Source organism: Rattus norvegicus, chromosome 16 (assembly GCF_021556685.1).
Source record: "Rattus norvegicus strain SHRSP/BbbUtx chromosome 16, alternate assembly SHRSP_T2T, whole genome shotgun sequence".
NCBI classification, from domain to species: Eukaryota; Metazoa; Chordata; class Mammalia; order Rodentia; family Muridae; genus Rattus; species Rattus norvegicus.
The window spans coordinates 64,038,795-64,056,240 of NC_141549.1; the positions used below are offsets into that span (position 1 = coordinate 64,038,795).

At 41.4% G+C, this 17,446-nt stretch overlaps 1 protein-coding gene and 1 pseudogene; both read left to right on the forward strand.

Annotated features, from left to right (window-relative positions):
* The window catches only part of Erich1 (glutamate-rich 1), a gene marked incomplete at its 5' end in the record, with an annotated part of 52,793,804 nt that overhangs the window by 33,168,235 nt on the left and 19,608,123 nt on the right, over positions 1-17,446 (forward strand).
* On the forward strand, positions 3,892-4,346 carry Hist1h2bc-ps1 (histone cluster 1, H2bc, pseudogene 1; annotated as a pseudogene).

A 17,446-nucleotide genomic window follows, 5' to 3' on the forward strand; every position in this document is an offset into this window, starting at 1 on the left:
CCTTTTCAAACCACCACACTGTATAACTCCAGTTCCAGAAGACTCGGCGTCCTCTTCCAGCCTCCACTTGCACCAGATAAGCACACACTGCACACATATAAATACACAGCACCCATACACATAAAATAAACTTGATTTAAAGTTAGTTACTAGGTTGCTAACCCGGTCTCATGTTGTTGCCATGGTGATAGGACTGCCCTGCAGCCTTTATAATGGGCACCAGGATGTCCAGGTTCTGCTGTTTCGGCAACAATTCCTTTGGGAAAACCAAGTCACTTGGTCCCCACAATTAGTCATTGTGGCTCTGTACCCCAACACAGAAATACACCTAAGTATAGCAAACCTTGTGTAATCCCAAAGTGTTACTATGATGAAGGTCGATTAGGAACATAAATGCTGTAAAAGTCCCTCTAAAAACTAAGTCAACTTTAGTTTCTATGTCTCTAAATGCCTTGAAAGAAATATCTTAGGAAGGATTCACAACTCAGGGTAGAAAGGCGTTTTACAACTATTTGAGTGTTAACTCTTTCAAAATGCAAATACACATCCATTATGTCTTCAAAATGATTGGGACAGGGTGCCTCAGAACTTTATTGCCTGAAACACAGCAATGGTATTTAAACTAGAGCCACATCTCAGGAGATGTGCATCACTTATGTTTGCCCCAGGACCCAAAATTGGAGCTCGCTGAGCTTCTTTTGTAAATACATCAGTACGTGAATTCTGTCCAGGGGTCACTAAAGTTGGAATGTTTCTTATGTGAGTTTTGCACATGGGCGACTCAACTTGTTGGTTTGGAAACTTGTGAACTTTTCTGAAAGGGTTTAAGGGACAGATGAAATGCCTTAGGAGTGAGTATCACTGAAAAATAATTACAAAATATGCTTTCACGTCTCTAGTAATGACTTTTACCCTTGACCAGAACTATGTTGTCTTATCAAGCAGTTTTATCAAGGCATGTGCTGGCTGGGGGAGGCTCAGAGTTCATGAAATTGTATATAAGCACTTATTTCAGAAGTCTTGGTAATTTCTACTGTTCAGGATTCTTAGAATTTCTGAGTGTGAGATTGTTATCAGTCGAACTGCATAATATGGTCATGGAGGATCAATTGGAGGCAGAAATGTCCACTTTGGCCTTATCTTTTTAGTTTCCTTTGCTTGCATGATTTTTATCTTCAAGCAGGTATCTGAGTTTGCCTTGGGTTTTCCTTTTACCGAAGTCTAGTACATTTGCTTAGGGTTAGAACATGTAGTTTGTAAACTAACTTAACTGGGTTGTGCAAGATTATAGCTAAACAGACGAGGGGGCAGGACAACAGGTCTACATGGGGGAAAGCCCACATCATCCTCTGAGTTCTTTGAGTCTAGAGGGCCACAGGTGACTGGCAACAGTTGGCCCAGCCCTAACTCAACTGGGCTAGCGAATGCCTAGATAGATCATCAAACATTAGTTATGTGAGTCATACATGGTGCCCAAAATCAGTGATTTAACACTTGGGAGGATAGACTTCAACGTCACCCTGGGATACAGTGAGAGCTTGTCTTAAAAAAAAAAAAAAAGTCAAGTCAAAACAAAACCAAAGTGCTTCCGGATGAGTATTTCTGGAAAAGACGAGCATTTAACTCATTGAACCAAGTAGGGAAGATTCACCTTCCCTAGTGGGTATCACCCAGTAGACTCCAAAGGAAGAAAATGGAGGAGGAGAGGAACATTTCCCCAGCCCCAGGAGCCCCAGGCATCTTCTCCTGCCTTTTAACATCAGGTCTTTCCAGCTCTTGGATTCCAAGACTTAAACTCTGTCACCCAATGCCCTTGGAGTTTTGTGTCTCAGACTGTGCTCACAGCCACTGCCATTCCCCCTAATTCCCAGGCCATCCCACCATGGACTGGACCTCAGCTGCTGTCAATCCCGGATTTAAATATTTATAAAGGGGTTGGGGATTTAGCTCAGCGGTAGAGCACTTGCCTAGCAAGGGCAAGGCCGTGGGTTCGGTCCCCAGCTCCGAAAAAAAGAAAAAGAAAAAAAAATATTTATAAAGCTTGCCTCCCACTAGTTTGAGATGAGAATGAAATGGCAATGGGTGTCCCCCAGCGAACCCTCTCATGCACACCCAGAAGACTGTGCATCCCACTTTGGACACAGACACCTGAACCCGTAGCTCACCTTAGAGAATGCTAAAACTGAGATCCCTCCCAGCCCAGGACTATTGCAATTAATGCCTCTAACTTCCAAGGCTCCTCGACCTGACCATGGCCCTCTTCTTCCTGCCTCCTCAACGTCCTCTCCCTGGAAGCTTCCATTTGATGCAGTATTGGTTTTCAGCTAGTATTCTGTTCCGCCTCACTGGATAGCTTTACTGTGCAAGATTGCAGAGCTGGCTTATTCCCTCCGAAGTTTCCGGCGTGCCCATGATGGATGGGCCGCTTCCGGCACACAAGAGCAATGCATCTCAGTTTGTTGAGTACCATTACTGAAGTAGACACTGGATCCCCAGAGAGGGTGCACAGCCGCAGAGAAGGCGTCATTTTAGGTCATATCTAGATATGTCTTATTTTTCTTTGGTGCTAAGGATTGAACCTGTGGCTTCATTCCCTCTATGTAAATGAGCTTTCTCTTAGCCATTTTTTTACTCTATGTGTGCATTTTCATATTTGTTCTGGCGCATGTGCGTGCAGAGGCCAGAGGTGGATGTAAGGTGACTTCCTCAACGGCTCACCACTTTGTGTTCTGAGAGAGAACCTCCCACTAACCAGACTAGCTGGCCAGTGAGCACCATGGATCCATCGCTCTCCACCTCTTCAGTGTTGGGATTATAGGCGTGTCCTGCCGTGCCAGTCTTTTCATATGCAGTAAAGACTTTAGTGTGAATCTTTCAAACTGTGGTACTCTTTCTTGGAACCATTGCACAGTCACTAACTTTGGGAATCCGTGACAATACCAGGCTGCCAGCATCCTCCACCCACCTCATTCATTTCCTCTGTCAGAGGGAAACTTAGTACTTGAACCATGGTGAAATGCAGCAGCCTGGAATGTTTCAGTGTTCAAGCAACTTGAGCACCAGTCTCCAGAACTGGTCCATCACCTCAGTGAGTATCCTCGGGTCGAGTCTAACTGAGAAAGACCCTTTAGGGAAATAAACCACAAATCCAGTTCATTATTTTGAATTCCCTCTGGCCAGTGGCTTATGCTCTAAGATCAAGAATCGACAAATGGGACCTCATAAAACCGCAAAGCTTGGGGTGGGGATTTAGCTCAGTGGTAGAGCGCTTGCCTAGCAAATGCAGGGCCCTGGGTTCGGTCCCCAGCTCCGAAAAGAAGAAAAAGGAAAAAAAAAGAAAGAAAGAAAGAAAGAAAAAAAACGCAAAGCTTCTGTAAGGCAAAAGACACTGTCATTAGGACAAAATGCCAACAGACTGGGAAAAGATCTTTACCAATCCTACATCTGATAGAGGACTAATATCCAAAATATACACAGAACTCAAGAAGTTAGACTCCAGAGAGCCAAATAACCCTATTTAAAAATGGGGTACAGAGCTAAACAAAGAATTCTAAGCTGAGGATTATTGAATGGGCAAAAAGCACCTAAAGAAATGTTCAACATCCTTAGTCATCAAGGAAATGAAAATCAAAACAGCCCTGAGATTCCTCCTCACACCAGTCAGAATGGCTAAGATAAAAAACTCAGGTGACAGCAGATACTGGCGAGGATGTGGAGTAAGAGGAACACTCCTCCATTGTTGGTGGGATTGCAGTACAACCACTCTGGAATTCAGTCTGGAGGTGCATCCTTTTTCTATAAAAGGATGCGAAGAGCCATGAACTATTATAGAGCGTTCCATAAGATCTGGAATTATAGACAGTTGTTTGTTTTTTGTGTTTTTAGATTTGTCTTTCATTTTCACCATGCCAGAGCCCGTGAAGTCCACTCCTGCCCCAAAAAAGGGCTCCAAGAAGGCCGTGACCAAGGCACAGAAGAAGCATGGCAGGAAGCGCAAGGAGAGCTTGTACAGGGTGCTGACGCAAGTGCACCTGAACTCGGGCATCTCTTCCAAGGCCATGGGCATCATGAACTCGTTCGTAAACGATACCTTCGAATGCATTGTGGGCAAGCTGTTACGCCTGGCGCATTACAACAAGCGCTTAACCATCACGTCCTGGGAGATCCAGGCAGCCATGTGCCTGCTGCTGCCCCCGGGAGCTGGCCAAGCATGCTGTGCCCGAGGGCACCAAGGCTGTCACCAAGTGAGCACGCAGGGCTCACAACAAACCCAAAAGCTCTTTTCAGAGCCACCCAATAAATAAATAAATAAATAAATAAATAAATAACTATCTGGAATTATGAAAGAGGATGCCCGGGTTCTGATGACTAAATTGTTTTGCCTGTACTTGCTTGTCTTATGGCTGCTATGCTCCGGCCCAGGTTATGAGAAGCATGGGTGACTCTACATGGCACTACGTGTGGTATTCAAACTCTTCAGACAAACCTAAAGGTCCCACAGTCCCATAAAAATATAAATATTGGGGACTCGATCCCCTACTTTCTTAAAGGAAGGATTTTTCCCCCCACATTTGCTGTTTGTTTCAAGTTTAAGGCTTTTAAATCTCATTTCTGGTTCTTTTTTTTTTTTTTTTTTTTTTTTCGGAGCTGGGGACCGAACCCAGGGCCTTGCGCTTCCTAGGTAAGCGCTCTACCACTGTGCTAAATCCCCAGCCCCTTAAATCTCATTTCTGAAAGTAGTTTTGTTTGCTTGGTTTTTTGTTTGTTTTGTTTTTGTTTTTGGTGTGTTGTTTTTGTTTGTTGTTGTTTTGTTTTGCTTTTTGTTTTGTTTTTTTGTCTTTGTTTTGGTTTTTTTTTTTTTTTTTTTTTTTTTTTTTTTTGCAGTATTTGGGATTAAACACAGGGCTTTGCCTGCAAGTGAGTTATGTTCCCCGGCTCTTTTAAAACACTCAACTTGAAGTCATTAAACCATGTGGTTTAATGACTTACTAACATATACTTGCGACAGTGTTAAGTTTTGACTCATAGACATGCTGAGATTATACAGAAGACATCGTAGTGATTGTTTTCCAATTAAAATCTTCATTCATGGATAAAATGGCTGTGTGTGATAGATTCTAGAACTACTCCACACAAAACATCTCCATAATTATACGGTTCACGTAGAAGACCCACATATAACACTACTTGGGCATTTGTTGTTTTGTGGCTAAGGAAAGTTTAGCTTTCTGTCTTTATTTGCTGTGACTGGAGCACACCAGAATCTTGGACTACTTCCTTTTTTCTGTGTACCATTCTTTCCTTCCTGGACTTTGCCAGACATCCCAAACACAAAGACACCCCCCTCAGTCCTCATCATTCAGAAGGAAGCTGATTTGTTAGTAGCTCTCTTAGGTGTCCTGGTGAGTCTGGCCTTCCATGAATAATTAAGGCCCTAAACCTCCAGTCCCTACCCTTCTGATGGCGATGAGAGAGACAGCTTCTCTCTGGTGTTTGATGTCTGTATTACACTTAATGCGGTGCCCCAAGCTTTCTCCCCTTGACCCATCAATCATTCTGTATTTCATGACATTTCCCCAGCCTCAAACCTGCAGTTAGTTTTTCCTGTACACATCAATGTAAGGCAAGCCTAAGATTTTTTCATTTATACTTTATATATATATATATATATATATATATGTATATATATATGTATATATATATGTATATATATATTGCTTACAAAATGTAGTGAGTGAACAGTGCCTTTAATGCAGAGTACAAACATTTCTTCAACCAATATGTTCACACTCTGACTTGGCAATCTAATTTATCCCAACTCGAAATGCAAGGATATCAGTTCAGGACTACATGTTAAAAGACTGGTTCGTTTTATTCCCCAGGGGAGTCTTACTAACAAGGGTTGCAGAGGCCCTTTAAGAGAACATTCTATGGAATTGTTGGGGGGAGGGCGGTAATGGGGGAAGGAGGGGGAGGGGAACATCCATATAGAAGGGGAGGGGAAAGGGGGAGGGGGATGTTGGCCTAGAAACCAGGGAAAGGGAATAACAATTGAAATGTAAATAAGAAATACCCAATTTAATAAAGATGGAGGAAAAAAAAAGAGAGAACGTTCTATATATACTTAAAACTATCTCAAGTTACAGCTTGCGTTTCAGGGAACATGTTTGTTTTGATAGTAACCTCCTGGATCTCATGCTGTTCTGTCACACCCTTCTGAGCCCCCAGAAGAGGCAATATACAACTGTAAAAGATGACCCTGGGTGCTCAGGAAGGAGTAGTCTGCTGCCCTCTGCTCTCCCGTGGCCTCGGGCGAGCTGTTTTGCACGCATAGCTGTCCCTGTACTTCTGCACATCCTGGATGAACCAGTGAGTGTTTGTCCTTATTTGTAACAGCCTATCTTCAGAAAGGACTTCAGGCGGCTTGCAAAACTTGATTAATAGCCATTGGAAAAATAGAATCCAGAGCCAAAGTCAGGTTTTATCTGGAAGAAACCTTCGCCGCACTAAGCAAAACAGTTGATTGGTGCCAGAAATGAGCTAAAAATCTATCCTGGGAAGACTCATTAATGCTCATTATGTGCTTCGTAAGCCCTGCAAATAAAAACGCACTGTGAAAGCTATGTACTGCGGCAGGTTACATCAACCTAGACCATTTGTGATTGTGAAAGGCTGACAGCTTCTAAAGGCCATCCTTGTAGTGAAGTGTACAAAGCTGGTCTTTGAATAGGAAGGGATCATCCCCCCGCCCCCGCCCAAGTAGTAGAAATTCAGTACACCTACAAAGCTTTCCTACGATGGAAAATGTGAAACCAGTTGACCAGTTGATTACTTCTCTCTGCCAGCCTAAAGAATTACCATGCCAGAAGATTTTTTTTTAAATGTGTAAACAAGCAAAGAAATCCTAGAATAAGACAGTGAACTTTAAGAGAATACTGTGCTTCTCAACATGGAGGCTTTTAACAAGGGGACTTTGGGCAGGGTGAAGTTCTTAAAGCAGTGTGTTTTAAAGGGTATCTAAAGTCTGAACGAGTCCACTTCCTACGTGAACTACTGCACGGGTCTTCTAGAGATTGCCTGTTCCGTTCTGCTCTGTAGCCACTCTCCTGGCAGCAAATGGCTTGCTATTGAATGAAACGCTGTTTTCCTGTAATCTGAGAGATGACATTTATTGACTGAAATTCCAGTGTGGTCACTCTGGTAAGCTTACAGAGTTCTGGTTGGAAGCCGCTTACACAAGTGTATCATTACCTTTCTCTTGGCATTTTAAAGAGTCTTTTGAATGTTTTTCCTTGTGACCCGATGACATTTTAATATCTTAGATATTCAATTGACTCCCTCCCTTATGAACTTCCTGAAAGCCTGTACTATACAAACGAACAAACAAACAACAGTTGTTCTCACAAGTTCCTCAAGGACCAAGTTTCACTCCTGTCAAAACTTCAAGACTTAAACGGAATAAAATTGGGAAAATGAATTTGTCAATGAAGTCAGCTAATCAGGCAAGAATGTTTTCTTAAACATGGGAGAGAAATCAAGGTCCTGAGCTAATGGATGAAAATCACAGAGTCAACTGAACAGCTACTAACTCTCCCACATTCCTAGGCTGTCTCCTTTCTTCTCAAGTGACGGATGTAACGCCATCTTGTGCTGACTCTGTTTTGTGATTGCTCTGACACTTCTCAGCCCTCTGTCTAATCCACAGCAAAGGTCCTGTCTGCTTAGGCAAGACATTTGAGATTCCCATGACCCTGACCATGACCCAGTGGTATTAATCAAAATAATTAATGTTTATGCAAACTTTAAACTAAAATAACTGAAGAAGGCATGAGTCAAATTAATTGTCACTCAGTGTCTGAAGTAACTATGTTCTGCCTAAACTGATATTGATCCTCATCCAACATCAATGTCATTGTAGGTTTTTACTTTTTAAAATACTGTACCTCTGAGCTTTAGCACTAAGAAACTTTGGGGCATGAGCCCACGTTTGGTGGCTGGCTAAAATTACAGGACTCATATTCTAAATTGGCTTAACAGGCATGGTTGTCTGCAGTTTCTCATGTGAATTTATGGCAAAGTTAGAACCCATAGGGCCCCTATTCTGGCTTTCTGACTGGTGTGTTGGCTTTTAATTATATACCTTTCCTCTGTGTATTCATCATAGTGCATGAAAGATGACAAGGTAGATTAAAAAAACTATCAAAGGCAAATAATAAAAGGACAGAAAATGAAATTATAAGAGGTGTCAAGGTATTAATAATATCGAGGGCAGATGGTAGGTCTAAGAGTCAATGGTTTGAAAGCCTAGCTGAAGGGACTTGTACAGGTGTTCCAGAGGCTCCTAGGGAAGAGCGGGTCAGAGCTTTGGGCCCTGCAGAGACTGGCAAGTTTCAAGCCTCCCACCATCACTGTCTAAGCTCAGCTGGAATGCTTCCCTTTCATACGTTTTTTTTCAGGCTTTCATTTCGAATGTTTTCCTTAAAGTAAATGTGATGATAGACTCCGTTCTGGGACATCCTTTCGACATTTGAGCTGATTGAATTTGGAAGAATTGCTTCCAAAGGTGTAATTTTTAATATTGGCACAGTTAATACACAGCTATGCAATCAGAAGATCTTCAGTGTCAGAATCAACTACTGTTGTGACAATCCAAGCATCATCTCAGAGTTCCCAAGGATATTCGCTCTGAGTTCAGCAGACTCTCTTGGAAGGCTTACTCAAAGAATTCTCTGATGTGTAGCCAGGGATTGGGATTCCTGTGTTGGACAGAGGGACTGGTCCCATATAACTAAAAGTGGTTTAAGTCACTACAAAAGGAACCCCAAGACCAGTTTAGAAACACAGATGTCTTGCTTGATTAGTTCCAGCTGGGGGGGTCCTTCCTGCTCAATTTCCTCTCCATAGCCACTGAATCTCGATTGCAGGTGTTACATAAGAGCCAGTTTAACTAAAAACCCACTTTTGAGTTTGTGGGTCTTAAATTGTGGGTAATTCTTGTTAGGAGTCAAAAGGTCACAGGGACCAAAGAGCCCTGAGAATGTTCTGTTTCAGACACTTCTCTGCAAGGAGTTGAGAACTGAGTCTGCAGTGATCTCTCCTTTTGCCTAATGTACCAGCTCTGACAAGGACGTGCCGTGTTGGCTCGATGCTCTCTATCCCCAGGGCACAGAACAATGCCTGGCATTTGGTGTGTGCCCTACAAATATTTGTTAGGACACATGATTGATGGTGTCATTTCTTTGCCTAACTTGCCCTTTTGATAAATTAGAAACCATTATGTTGATACATATAACATTTCCCGTTGGCTTTTTTTTTTTTCTAAACATGAAATTAGTTTATGGTAAAGTTCTTGAGAAAGTGAATAACAAAACCTATTGCTTAGCGGGCTGTCTGAAAATTTTTCTTTATAAAGAAATAAAAAGGCTCGGAGCATAATTAAAAAGCTGCTATCATTAGTAATCCCATTGTAATTTCTTTCCAGTTTCCAATGTGCTTTCTCTTCCTCTCCTCTCCCTCCTCATCCCATCCTCCCTTGTGCTCCCTCTCTCCCTCCCTCCCTTCCTCTCCCCCTCCCTCCCTCCCCTTTTGTACTCTGCATGTATGCTTTGTGGTTGATAATGTCTTTTTCTCTTTTTCTGTTGTTTTTGACACAGGATCTCACCATGTGGCCATGGTGACCAGGCTAGCCTTGGACTAAAGATCTCCCAGTTTATAATCCTATTAAGTAGAACTAAAATTTGAAGATATCTATATACATATATAATCTATATGTACAAGTTGTACATGTTTTATTTTATTACATTTTTGCCAATACAATCCTACATTTTTTGAAAGATCTTTTTAGATTTATTTAGTGGTGTGTGTGTGTGTGTGTGTGTGTGTATGTGTGTGTGTGAGAGAGAGAGAGAGTGTGTTCTCTACATATATATATATATATATATATATATATATATATATATCTGTACCATGTGTATGACTGGTTCCCATAGAAGTCAGAACATGGTATTTGAACCCATGGAAAAAATAGAAATGTCTCTGAATCTATCTGCTGCTTCACTAGTCCAAAACCAACATGAAAAACACCCCAATAATCATCTACAATTGCACCCAGAAACTCTTTATCAGACTAGAATTGCTGCTAGGCCTGCAACCAATGCTGTGTTTCAATGCAGGCAACTGGGGTTAAAACACTGACCAGGAAATCCACTCCAGTGGTGCCAGTAAGGATTTCGAAGGACAGGTCCTAGTAGCTGTTGCCAGGGTCGCCATCCTGCAAGGATAAACACAAGCTCTAAATCATGCTAAGCACTAGCACCCTGTAGGGATGAAGCATCCAGAGCCCACAGAGCAGAGTCAAGAAAACTAGACACACACACACACACACACACACACACACAGGAGGAGCTGGGAGCCCACAAGAGAAGGACCTGACCTGTCCTTCTACAAACCAGAACCTAGGAGACAAGACAGAGGCTCTCCCAAGAAGATGAAAACAGCCTCTGGCCAGTGATCTATTTTCTAGGTCCTCACCCAGCGCTCCCTCCCACTACAACTGCTCCTCCTCTGCCTATGAGTCCATCCTCCATCCTTGTGGTCACACCTCCACCCAGATCTCCTCCCTCCTTTGCAGCTATTTCTGTAGGCCCTGTGAGTCTTTGTAGCAAGTCAACTGTTCCCTACAGTTCACCCCCTTTACTCTTTTATGAGTGTTCTCTGGTCTCTTTCTCTCCCTCTCTCCCCCCTCCCCACTTTTCTCTCCTTTCTTTCCCAGTACCCATTCCTTTTACCGTTCCATCTCCTAAAGCCCAGAGGCAGACTTGATTTACAACATCTGGGTATATATCTCTACTTCCTCTTTTTAATCTATCTTCATGTATCCATACTATTATTATTTTTTCTTTTCCCCAATTGTTCCCACGTATGCCCCTCTCAGCAACTTTTCATCCAACAAACTAACACTGCTCCCTAGACTTGCCATGATGGCTTACCTCTTCTCCTCATTTCCACTCACACATATTAGCGTATGCACAGCGCTGCATAAACCAGCTACTAGGTAGCACATTTGCTTTTTAGTCTCCTGCTGCTTTACTATCAGGGTGGGTGAACTATGAAAAGTGACCCCTGCTGAAGAGGGCACTCTACACGATCACACACCCCATAAGGCAGTGTGATTTTAAATTTCTTTTTTCAAATCCTATTTTTAATTGTGGCTCTCAAAGGCTTTAATCCTCCCTTTAGCACACCACCCACCAGAGCTGGTAGAAAAGGAAGGATACAGGGTGGGAGCGGGGGAGGGAAGGGGAGGAAGTGGACCTGTTTAGAAAGGTTCTTTGGAGCAACTCCCACTGTATTGTCTAGAAATCAGTAGTTTAGTTCACAGGTCAGCAGACAGTGGCAGCTTGATCCACTTGAAAAGACTTCTGGAGATATCAGGTCATCAGCAGAGGTAGTCAGGCCTCAGATTTGGCTTGAGTCAGCAGAAGGAATCAGCAGGAACTCCAGGAGAAGTTCTCAGCTGTGCCTCTTTCAGGAAAGTGAAGATCAGTGAAGATTCAAGACCCACAGGTGTTACACAGCTAGCTGTACCAGCAAGCCAAGCTCTCTGTCTCTGTCACTACATGGAATGCTATTTATAACCTCCAAACATCATGTGTGCTCCACATGCCTTGCTTCAGCATGGGTCTTGCCTCAGTATGTGAGTCTCAGCTGACATCACTCTGTCAATCAGCCCAAGTCCATGAAAGCAGCATGAAGCCAAGGCACAACACCAGAAGTTTTTTGGTGTGTTTCTCTCTATGGAGTTCTGAAAAATGCAGCTCAACTATGTAATGTAAGGTGGACCAATACATATGTGTTGTTAGCAAAGAATCTTTCAGCATGTGTCCTTTCTTGTGCTTGCTTTAAGGAGAACATCTTTTCTCCTCCTTTAGTGAAACTTTCCTTCTGGAGTCTGCCTTAGTCCTTTCACCTGTGTCCACTTCAACTGAACATTCCTTCATGTGTTTGCCCCAGCAAAACACCATCCAACTGACTTTGAGAAGAACCCTTAAGTTTCTACTTTAAGACAATGTTTCTCAAGGTTGACTGACCTTTTCATAGGGGCCACCTAAAACCATTAAGAAACACATATTTATATTATGGTTCATAACAGTAGCAAAATTAATTATGAAGTAGTGCTGGAAATAATTTTATGGTTTGGGAGAGTCACCACAACATGAGAAAAAAAATTCTAAAATCTAGGAACAAAGAAGCCTATCTAAATATACAAGAGCCATACAGAAAACAGGACCAGAAAAGAAACTCTCTGTGCCATGTTATATTTAAAACAAAAAATGAAACAAGAAAGTGCATTATTAGTGGGGGTTTGGAGGAGTGGAGTTAGGGGAGCAGAAACCAATCCATATGCCACATACAGAGACAAGGACTGTCCACATAGAATAACTCCTGATTTCCCAGAGTACCTTGAAAGTGAAATGAGCTTGGGAGGATTTCTTTCAAATTCTGAAAGATTACAATTGCCAACCTATTTTAATATACCCTGCAAAACTATCAATCATTGCCAACCTACTATATTATACCCTGCGAAGCTATCAAGCATTGCCAATCTACTATAATATACTCTGCAAAACTGTCAATCATTACCAACCTACTATAATATACCCTGCAAAACTATCAATCATAATTGAGAGTGAAAGAAAAACTTTCCATAATGACAGTAAACCAAAAAATTATAAATATTGAAGTCAGCTCTACAAAAGATACTGGAAGGAATACTTCAGTCTGAAGAAAAAGATAAACACACTTAAGAAACTAAGGGATGTATAAAATAAATGACACAATGAAATAGTTAAACATGAGGACTAAGATGTCCCAAATACTGCAGAGTCAACAAAATGACAGCAACACATGTCTTCCAAAAATAACTGAACACCAGTGATTTTAACTCACACATCAAAATACACAATTTACCAGGTTTGATGAGAAAACAACTTTTTTTCTGCCTTCAAGAAACATGGCTTACACTCAAGAACAAACACTATCTTTGAAATGGTAGAACAACATATCTTAAGCAAATTAAAACCAGGATACAAGCAGTCATTGCTATTCTATTATCTAACAAAAAAGACCTGAAGCCAAACCTTATCAGAATCAATAAAGAGGGTTACTCCTACTGATCAAGAGACAGTCCACTAGGAAGAAATTACAATTCTAAATATATGCACAACAAATATAGGTTCATCCAATTTAATAAAACAAGTGCTACTTAACTTAAAATCACAGGTTAATCCCACCACTGTAATATTGGAAAACTTCAATACCCCACACTTTCCATTTGACAGATTGTACAAAAAAGTGTATAGAAAATACAGGAATTAATACTTAGGTCAAATGGACCTAATGGACAGCTACAGAACATTTCATACACACACCAAAATATAGTCATTTGCTTTAGCACCCCAATGGAACCTTCTCAAAAATAGATCGCATATTAGGACACAAGGCAAGTCTCAACTCTGTCTGATCAAAATGGGATAAACTTGAAATCAATAGCAAGAGAAACTATAGAAAATACACAAATTCATGGATACTCAAAAGCATAATTCAAATAATAAATGACTCATTAAAGAAGTCAAGAAGGAGAAAATTTTAATTCATATAATTAAATGAAAATGTCATGTTTAAATCCATGAGAGCCAAATGAAGGCAGCATGAAGAATGACGTTTAGAGCTCTAAGTCCCCATATTGAAAAATCAGAGGTACCTCATATGAACAACCTCACAATGCACATAAAGCACTGGAAAAACAAGAACAAAGCAACCCCAATGTGCTAAACAGAAAGCAATAAAGATCAAGGCAGAAATTAATGAAATAAAATTGAAAAAAAAACAATTGAAAGAATCCTTGAGACAATAGTTGCTTATTGAAAAGATATACAAAATTTTCAAATTCATCCAAATTAACCAAAAGGAGCAAAAGACCTAAACTAATAAAATTAGAGATGGAAGGGAGAGATTCTGATAGACATGGAGGAAATTCAAAGATGAATTAAGGACATTCTTTAAAATTTTATGTTTCACATAACTGGAAAATCCCCAAAAAAATGGATGAATTGCTGGATGTTTATGACTTAGCGAATTTAAACCAAGAAGAAGTAAATGATTTAAACAGACGTACAGCAACTAGTGGTATAGAGGCAGTAATTTAAAAATCTCTCAGGTCTATCAAGTCCAAGGCTGGATGTATTCAGCACATACTTCTACCAGACTCTCAAAGAAGAAATAACACCAACATGAGTTAAATTATCCCATAAAATAGACAAGGAAGGAATGCTTTCCGATCGCATTTTATAAACCTGTATTTCCCTGATACCAAACAATGATGCAGCAAGAGCATGGGATGGGCTGAGAATTATAAGCTAATCTCTGTAATAGGCATAGAAACAAAGAGTCTCAATAAAATATTTCAAGAACGTGATTGTTGGGGGGAGGGTGGTAATGGGGGAAGGATGGGGAAGGGAACACCCATATAGAAGGGGAGGGGGAGAGTTAGGGGGATGTTGGCCCAGAAACCGGGAAAGGGAATAACAATCAAAATGTAAATAAGAAATACTCAAGTTAATAAAGAAAAAGAATATTTCAAGAACACACAAAGAAGAGCATTCACCATGGGCTAGCAAGCTTCATGCCAAGGATGCAGGGTTGACTCAATATTTATAAAGCAATAAAACTAATTAGGCACAAAACAGACACAGAAACAAATTACATGAGCATTTCAATTGATGCAGAAAAGACCTTTGGAAAAATGCAGTATCTCTTCACGATGCAAAAGAAAATCCCTGAAGATACTAGGGATGGAGAGAACATGTTTCAATATAAATATATGCAGGGCAAATAGAGGTGCCCTCGGTATAAACAGGAAGTGTTCCCACAAAGGTGAGGGAAGGTGGCTGTCCACTTTTGCCACTCCCATTTGAAATACAGCTTGAAATGCCAGCTAGAACAACCAGACAAGAGAAAGGAGTAAAGAGGGATACAAGTAAGAAAGGGATAAGTCCAAACATCTCTACTTGCAGATGACCTGGGTCTATATATACCAGAGACCTTAATGAAACTCTACCAGGAAACTCCTAGAGTTGATATACTTTCAGCCAAGTGCCAGGTTATGAAATTAACATACTCAAAATAAGCGGCCTTCCTACATATCAACTACACATACACTCAGAAAGAAATCAGGTAAAGAACCCCACTCATGGAAATAAGTGTTCTTGGAATACATCTAAGAAGGGAAACGAAAGACAGGAATGATGAAAATCCCCAGACGCTGAAGAAGCCACCAGGATGTGGAGAGACCTCCCATGAATGTGGTTTGGAGGGATATTAATTAATATTATATAAATGGTGGTCCTACCAAAAGATATCTATAAAAAATAAAAATTTAACCTAAAGATTCACATGGGAGCACAGAAGGTTCTCACCTTTCCTAATTTTAAATTATTCTGCAAGATCCTTGTTAGTGAAAACTGGGAAGAGCCGGCATGCTCAGTGATGATCTATTCTCAGTAGCCGGGTTATAAAACCAGCCTAGACACCCAGCAATGGCGGCTGACAATGAAAATACGGTACCTACACACAGAACCTTCTTCATCTATAAAGAAACATGATGTTTGTAGGTGAACGAATGCAGATCCAGAAAGGCAAACCTCACATGCCCTCACTCATGTGTAGATCCTAGCATGAAATCTTTGTGTGTGGGAAGGGAGACATGGATGTTGGGGGAGGGTGTTAGGGAACTGGGGAGAGTAGAACATGGCAGGTTTTGATGAGAAGGTAGGGAAGGAGAGCGGGGAAGGGAGGAATAACTGGCATTTAAGATGTTTGAAAGATCCATTTAAAAACCTACTATTGTAAGCTTCATATATAGGTGTATGTTTTATATACAAATATATTTGTATATTCATATACAGATTTAATTGACATTATCTGTGTTATTCAGGGATGACAGGAACAAAAGTCTTTTGGACAACATGGCACTGTTGCACGTATAAACAGAGCAGCTGTGGTTGCTGATACAAAACTTGTCCAAAATCAAGCCAGTTACCATGCCAGCGTAACAGCATAGGATGGGAAGGGCTCACAGACCCCACCCTAGCTGAGAACACAGTATCTGTTTATTGTATTTGGTAGGGGGAAGGAAAGCAAATTTTCTTTAAGGGCGTAGTTGGTTTTGGACTCTGGGACAGGGGACTGAGGTGCATGTTTTACATATCAAAGCAGACCTGGCCTCCAGGTTCTTCCAGCATCCCTCAGTCCCTACTTGGCACACCCTGCCTCCAACTTTATAGCCTAAGGACTGGGCTGCCCTTTCCCCAAAGGTTCTTCCCTATATAAGCCAGACATTTTGGGTCTCCCTCTCCCTCTCCCTCTCCCTCTCCCTCTCCCTCTCCCTCTCCCTCTCCCTCTCCCTCTCCCTCTCCCTCTCCCTCTCCCTCTCTCTCCCCCTTTCCCTCTTTCTCTCCCTCTCCTCTCTTCTCCTTCTCTTCTCTCTTTATTCACGTGCCCTTTCTCTTTTCCTCTCCCCACCCCTATGGTGACTTCTCTGGCCTCAATCCTCAGAATCAGCAACCTCAGCCCCACCCCCACCCAAGAGCAGTTTGCCTTTTAATGTATTCTAATCTGGCTTGAATCACCACGGCAGAGAAACAACCTATCAGTAGTCTCTGTTGGGTGAACCCTCTCCCTAGGAGATGGCCCCAAGACCATGCGTATTAGAGGCAGCACTAACTGGATAAGGGCTATTACTTATAAACAAAAGAAACCATGATGTAGAGAGGGGAGCGACGGTGGTAGATCTTGAAGGTATTGTTGGGGAGCAGTAAGGAATGAAGATAATCAAGATACATCATTTGCGTGTATAAAATTCTCAAAGAATTAAAAAATATGTTTCCAATAAGCCAGTGGCCAGTAATTTTTTCCTCCCCTCCAGATCTTGACACTTTGATACTGGAGAACCCTAGCATTGCAGGATGGACTGAGATGGCTAAGTGATCACTAAGATTGTTTCTTCTTCTTGTACAAAGCATATCAAAGGGGACAGGACAGAGGCATAGTCCCCTGGCAGACAGAGGAATTCTAATCCTTTAAGTAGTTTTGTTAGGGGAAAACAAAGACACTTGGCTTTGAAAAAACCGATATGAAGTGGAGTTGGCACGTATTGATGATATTTTAATATGGGTTTTAAGTATCAGTGTTAAAAGAAACAGGAAGCTGGGAGAGCATGGGTGTGGGGTTTTGGAATAGCAAGTCATTTATTCTTGAAGGGCATTTAAACATAGATGTTCGTTAGTATGGAGATTAAGAGAAAGATAGACACTCAAAGAAAATAGTAAGACGTGCAAGTGTGGGCATAGGTGTCTCCGAGGAGAACCGGCTTCGTTATCTTTACTTT